We start from the raw sequence: 8061 nt of genomic DNA on the forward strand, positions 1-8061 counted from the left end.
ATTTGGTTGCAGTGCACCTCTACGTACCTGACCTCAGGGATATTGTGGAAGAGGGGCAGACCAAGATTGTAAGGAGTCGGGCAGGGTGTGTAGGGGTGGCGTGCATGGTCAGGCCACTCAAGATGGTCATTCTCTTGCTCTTTGTACATTCCCTGCTCAACCAGTTCCTGCTTCACCTAACTCTACTCACATGTTCCTACTTGCCTCCTGCCCCAGCTAGTGATTTCTCTAGTCCTTAGGCCAGAACAGCTTCACCTGCTAGTTTACTGAAGGAAGACATCTTCCCTTATGATGGTCATTAACCTGAGGGTCTGTGAGACATGTGCCCCGGCTGCTGGTTTCCCTGGTAACTGATGAGCTAACCTGACGTCAGCTCCTCCTTCAAATGGTAACCTCCTTCTCCCCCAAATAGCAAAGATTGCTGTCACGTCCTGCCTGCTGTCTGCCTGGTGTCTCTCCAGGACATATTGCTGCAGACATGTAAGATCCCCTGTTGGAACACTGATGTCTCTGTTGCTGTCCCTGGGCTCTTAGTTCTCGACATTGGGCTACTACAAGGGTTGCAGGCCTGCAGGGTGCAGCCCGACCGCAAGGTACTAGCACGTTTATTTCTGTGTTCTGTTGCCAGGCTCAGTAGTGCCTCTTTCTACAAACAGAAGGCAATCCTCAAATTTATTTACTAAAAATGTGGACTTTGCTCTTACAGTAGATAATACACTCAGGGCTTTTACTGTATTGTACATTTCCCCCAAATTTTAGAAAAATTTTAAACTAAACTAACAAAAAACTAGAATATAGTTTGCTTGTACTTTATGGTACTTCAAGATCCCTTGTGCCTAGAAAACTGGTGCTTCTAGCCAAATCAGACCTGTAAAATGCATGGGCTTTTTTTGGTTTTGTTTTTTCTTTTATTGCTGGTTATGTTTTGTTGTATTGTGTTTTTTGTTTTACAGCCAACAAACTTGAGAAACTGTTACAGCTATTCATTAAAGCTACACTAGCAGAAATTTTGTAAAAGTTTATTTGTGAACCATTTTAAAATGTTTTCTTTTAGAATAGAAATCTATTTCCAAATAATCAATTTATGTGCAATATGTGCTGTTCTTAATTTAAAGCATAACAAAATAATCAAATATAAAATAGCCAATTTTACTCTTTAGAGGAAAAAAAGATACAAGTCTAAGGGAAACATAGATATAGTATTAAGATATGGATTCAGCTAAATGAAATAGACTCGGAAGTGCCTAAACAAAAATAAAATTTTTCTCTTTGCCAGTAAAAAACCAGGATAATATGGCGTTACATATTTCTTGTGGCCTAAATTCCTTCTCTCATCTTGTAAATCCATCTCTAGGGAATTCCCTGATCAGCAGAATCTAAGATGTTTCAGAATCAAGGGGAAGCTTTTTTTTTTTTTTTTAATAATCTTAGGGAAGACTTAGCTGAAAATCTGATGTAGAATCTGATTTTGAAAGTTAATATATTATAGCATATAGTAAATTCACAATTTACTTAGGTCATTGTGTGAAAAGCTGAGTATAGATTAAAATCCCAAAGAGGAGAAGAGGACTTTCTGATATATTTGGCTGACTGGTTAATCTGAATTCTGAACACCTCTGAGTCTTCCTTGGAAGCAGAACAACTTCTCTGGTAAGAATGAGGCAGTTTGGGGCCATCATCAAAAGTGTACAAATAATAAATGCCAGAGAGGGTGTGGAGAAATGGGAACCGTGCTGCACTGTTGGTGGGAATGTAAATTGGTGCAGCCACTATGGAGAACAGTATGGAGGTTTCTTAAACTAAAATTAGAGTTACCATGTGATCCAGCAATCCCACTCCAGGGCATATATCCAGAGAAAACTCTAATTGGAAAAGATACACACACCCCAATGTTCACAGCAGCATTATTTATAGTACATGGAAGCAACCTAAATGCCCACTGACAGAAGAATTAATAGAAGGTGAGATACACACACACACACACACACATATATAACATGTAATGGAATATTACTGAGCTATAAAAAAGAATGAAATGATGCCATTTGCAGCAACATGGATGGATGTAGAAGTTATTATACTCAGAGAAATAATTTACACAGAGAAAGACATATATCACTTATATGTAGAATCTAAAAAAAAATGATACAAATGAATATACTTACAAAACAGAAATAGAATCATAGATATAGAAAACAAATTTACTGTTACCAAAGGAGGAAGAGGTAGGGGTGGGATAAGTTAGGAATATGGTATTAACAGATATATACTACTATATGTAAAATAGATAAACAACAGGGAACTACTGTATAGCATGGGGAACTATACTCAATATCTTGTAATAACCTATAATGGAAAAGAATCTGAAGAAGAATATATGTATGTATGTATATTTGTATAACTGAATCACTTTGCTCTACACCTGAAAATAACCTACATTGTAAATCAACTATATTTCAATAATTTTTTTTTTAAATGAGGCTGTTTGGCACTGATTAAAGACCTTGTAAGGAACTCACTTGAGTAAGGAAATTACTTGAGGTAATTACCTTGTAAAGAAATGCCAGTCTTTTTATGCCTCATCTCTACCACATTTTAGCCTCCAAGCTTGAGTCAAAGATCAGCCTGTCTCAGATGGATAAGAATTAAATATGAACTTGGTAAGATTTATATACCAAATATTTGCAAGATTTTTATAATTTATTGTAGAAACAGAAAGTTGTGATAGAAACATAGGAAGTTTCTGTAGAAATAAGCACTGATGATACTGGAATAAGGAGAAAAAAATAATTTCTGTTGGACTTAATCTACTTATAAAGCACATTTGGTAATGAATGTGGATTTCATGCACTAGCTCATTCAGCAGAGGGTAGGTCTCACTTTTTAGTTAGCTGGTTAAATGAAATTTGCATTTATGTGCATCCAGTGCTAATTCAAAACATTCCTTAATGAAATGTACAATATTATAAAGTGTTAAGAAGATAGAAAAGTCGGAGCAGATTTTAAAAGTTCTATGGAATCAGCAGGTCTTCGGTTATGTCTAACTGAGAGGGCTTGGAGACCACTTTATTTACCATCACTGAAATATGCATAGGTGAGCAGGTTACCAGCATCTCTGAAATAGTGCTACTGGCATGATCCTCCATAGGGTGGAAATAAAGATGGGAGATACTGCCACTGAAATGGGTTTCCTAATTTCAGTGAAGATACCAGAATCCCAGGATGTCAGAAAGGGGCAGCAGTTATTTCCCAGAAGCAAGAAGTTGATAACCATTATTGACATCAAGGTAAAAGTAGCATTCAGAATAGCTAGCAAACAGGGATCTTTGGTGTGGTTAAAAGAAGCTCTAGGACTTAAATATAAAGACATCTGTCTTAATTTGGATTCATTCCCTAAAACCCAAGGCTGAGGAAAAATCGTAAGTGTTAATTCTTTAATAGAGAATGTAATGCCAGGAAAGGAAAAACCATAAAATGAAGTTGTCCATTTCACCACTTCTATTCAGTAGCAAGCATTTTCCTGGGCATTCTAAGTAACACAATAATGAACACAAAGAAATGCTGTAATGATCATAAAGGGATTAATAAATCCAGCAGCATTTACAGAAGGAAGAATGTATAATAAAACAGAAGAGATCAAAGGCCTAAGAAGCAGGGCATCCAAATATTTGGAGGTTAAAGAGTTTTGGAGAAATGAAAATAGTTGCAGAAGAAAAAATCAGTAAGATAGGAGGGAAACCAGGAGAGTGTGGTGTCTATCAATACAAGGAAGGTATGAATTTGAAAAAGAAATGAGATCAAACATATCAAATGATACTTAGAGCTAAAAAATATTGAGGATTCTGGAAAGATGGGGATCATGAAATCGATAAAAGAAATTTGTGGAGTGGAGGGGAAAAGTCAAAGGAAAGGACTCAAGAAATAGGAGACAAGCAATGAAGACAGAATTAGGGTTAGGATGCAATTTGTTACTTAATACAGGACCCTTTTCTTCTGGAAAAACTCTGTATTGGATAGTACAACATATCCAAACTGTGACCATCTCAGATAAACTAAAATGTATGATTTAGGCTATGTAGAACACACAGCTTTTTCAATGATTTTTCTTTAAGTGAGGGAAAGTAAATATGGTGGCAGCAGGAGGGGGTGGTGGGGCCTGGACGTGTGTGTTTGGGGTTTTTTGTTTGCTTGTTTTCATATGGCTGATGTAAGTACATGTTTGGATGCTGTTGGAGATGAATCTGTAAAGAGGGAAGAATTGTAGATATGTGGAAAATTGCTGGGGCATTGCCAGGAGTGGTCAAGGATGACTACTGCACAAGGTAGAAGCATGAATAATCTAGTCACAATAATAAGAAAAGGTAGAATGTTGGGCACAAGTACTAGTTGGGAAGATGTGGAGACCTGTGGAAGGTCTCAGTAAAACAGGATTTGAAATCATTACGTAAAATTAAAAGAGTGGATAAAATATTTTATCAGTGTAAAATAGATACGTTTAATGCAATCAATAAAGTTTAATATAGGATATGTAATTAATCACTGAAATCTTATTCATATTATAAAGCAAATCGTATTTTCTACAGATTGAAGAAAAATGAGAATATATAGTAACAATGGAAATAATATTATAAAATATACTTTTTTGAGAATATTTTAATACCTTTCTAAACAGAATTCCTTTAAAAACTATAAGGAAAAGGAAGATATTGCTATACATATGCAATATCACATAAATGAAGCTATTAAAATTGCAAAAGAATATTAATCATGCTAGTACATAAAAACATTTCTAAAAATAGAATAGTTGCGTATTTAATCAGCAATAATCTTTTGATTACTTTGGTTGGGGTATGCAAACATAAAACTCACAAACTGCTTGCAGGCAATTAAACTTGGTAGGAAAGTTCTGAAGTTTTAGCAATAAAATTCGTGATTTTTGATATAATAAATTCACCTCTAGGATTTTGACCTCAAGAAAGTAATGAGATGCATACAATTACTTCTTTTTAAGGAAATTACCTATAGCACTCCTTACAATTGTGAAAAATTAGAAAAATCAATGTTTAACAATAGGGAATGCATTAAATAATTGTGTATTAATATATTAGAATATTCTGCAATTTTAAAATAACTTTAATGACATGGGGAAATGCTTACAGTGTGTTTTGAACTGATTTGTTTCCCCCCAAATTTTATATGTTGAAGTCCTAACCCCCAGTGTACTTGAGAATATGACTATTTGGAGATAAAGCCTTTTAAAAGATGTAATTATGGTTAAATGAGGTTATGTGGGTAGATCCTAATATAATATGGCTAATGTCCTTATAAAAAGAGGGAGAGACACCAGGGGTGTATGAGCACAGAGGAAAGTCCACGTGAGAACAACGTGAGATGACAGCCACAAACAAACCAAGAAGACTCACAAGAAATCAATCCTGCTGACATCTCCATCTTGGACTTGTACCCGCTAGGACTGTGAGAAAATAAAAGTGTTGCTGTTGGAGCCACCCAGTCTGAAATGTTTTACTATGTCAGGCTGAGCAAACACAATACACAGTCTATTGTTAAGCCTATCAATAGTGTGATCACAACTTTCAGAACGCATAATTTTTTCCATCTGTCTGATGTCCAGATTGATGTACAGGCCAATGAATGAAAGGAATAAATGTAGAAAAGAATGGAAGGAAAGAAGGAAGAAAAAGAAGATAGGAAGGGTGAAAAGGATAGCTGTGTAGATTTACAAAGTATATATCAAGACTGTGAGAATTTGAGATGGATTATTGTCTTTATTTTCTTTTATTTTTTCTTTATGTTTTAAAGTATAGTTGATTTACAATATTGTGTTAGTCTCAGATGTACAGCAAAGTGATGCAGATATATATATACTTTTTCAGATTATTTTCCATTATAAATTATTATAAGTTATTGAATATCGTTTCCTGTGCCATACATTAAATCCCTATTACTTACCTATTTCATTTATAGTGTTTCGAATCTCTTAACACATACTTCTAATTTATCCCTCCCATACTCTTAATTTATCCCTCCTCTCCTCCTTTTCCCCTTTGGTAACCATAAGTGTGTTTTCTATGTCTGTGAATCTTTCTGTTTTGTGTATAGATTCATTTATATTATTTTTTATATTCTACATATAAGTGATATTGTATTGATACTTTTCTTTTTCTGACTTACTTCACTTAATATGATATTCTCTAGGTCCATCATGTTGCTATAAATGATAATATTTCATTCTTTTTTATGATTGAGTAGTACACCATTGTACATATATATCACATGTACATAAACCAATCATCTGTGATGAGCATGTGGGTTGTTTCCATGTCTGGCTATTGTGAATAGTCCTGCTATGAACATTAGGGTTCATGTACCTTATTGAGCTAGAGTTTTTATCTAATATGCCCAGGGATTTCTAGACAATATGGTAAATCTATTTTTACTTTTTTAAAGAAAGTCCGTACTGTTTTCCATAGTGGCTATACCAATTTACTTTCCCATCAACAGTGTAGGAAACTAATCTTTTCACCGCACCCTCTCCAGTGTTTACTATCTTTACACTTTTTGATGATAGCCTTTCTAGCTGGTGTGAACTGATACCTCATTGTGGTTTTGATTTGCATTTCTCTAATGATTAGCAACGTTGAGCGTCTTTTCATGTGCATATTGACCTTTTGTATGCCTTTTTGGACAAATGTCCAGTTAGGTCTTCTGTTCATTTTTTTACTGGATTTAAAAATTTTTTTTCTTTATTGAAGTTTAGTCAGCTTATAATGTGCCAATTACTGGGGTACAGCATAATGTTTCAGTTATATATGTGTGCCAATACCACATTGTTTTGATTACTGTAGCTTTGTAATATTATCTGAAGTCTGGATGGGTTTTGTCTCCAGCTTTGTTCTTTTTCCTCAGGATTGCTTTGGCAATTCTGTGTCTTTTATAATTCTGTATAAATTTTAGGATTATTTGTTCCAGTTCTGTGAAAAATGTCATGGATAGTTTGATGGGGATTACATTAAACCTGTAGATGGCTTTGGATGGTATGGCTATTTAAAAAATATTAATTATTCCAATCCAAGAGCATGGGCTATATTTCCATTTATTTGAATCATTTTCAATTTCCGTTATCAATGTTTTATAATTTTCAGCATATAGATCCTTTATTTCCTTGATTAACTTTATTCCTAGTTTTTTTTAATGTGATTTTAAACAGGACTGTTTTACTTTCTATTATATTTTGTTGTTAGTGTAAATAAATGCAACAGATTTTTGTATGTTAATCTAGTATAATGCTCCCTTGCTAAATTCATTTATTAGTTCTAACAGTTTTTGTGTGGCGTCTTTAGGGTTCTCCATATAGAGTATCATGTCATCTGCAAATAGTGACAATTTTACCTCTTTACTTCTAATTTGGATACCTTTTATTTATGTTTTCTGCCTAATTGCTGTGACTAGAACCTCCAATACTATGGTGAATAGAAGTAGTGAGAGTATGCATCCTTGTCTTTTTCCTTAGTTTAGCAGTAAGGCTATCAGCTTTTCATCACTGAATATTATTTTGGCTGTGGGTTATCATAAATGTTTTTAATTATGTTGAGATATGTTCCCCCTATACCCACTTTGGTGACAGTTTTTCATCATGAATGGATGTTGAATTTTATGAAATACTTTTTAGGTGTCTATTGAGATGATCATGTGGTTTTTGTTTTTTCTTTTGTTAATGAGGTACATCACATTGATTTGTGTATGTAGAACCATACATGCGACCTTGGAATGAAACCAACTTGATCGTGGTGTATGACCCTTTCTATGCATTGTTGAATTTGGTTTCCTAATATGTTGAGGATTTTTGTATCTATATTCATCAAAGATACTGTCCTATAATTTTATTTATTTTTATTGTCTTGAGTCTGGTTTTGCTATCAGGGTGATGGTGGCTTCATAGAATGATTTTGGGAGTGTTCCCTTCTTGTCAGTCTTTTGAAAGTATTTCAGAAGGATCAGTGTAAGTTTTTCTTTGCGTATTTGGTAGAATTCCAAAGTGAA

Source organism: Camelus ferus, chromosome 2, assembly GCF_009834535.1.
Source record: "Camelus ferus isolate YT-003-E chromosome 2, BCGSAC_Cfer_1.0, whole genome shotgun sequence".
Taxonomy (NCBI): domain Eukaryota; kingdom Metazoa; phylum Chordata; class Mammalia; order Artiodactyla; family Camelidae; genus Camelus; species Camelus ferus.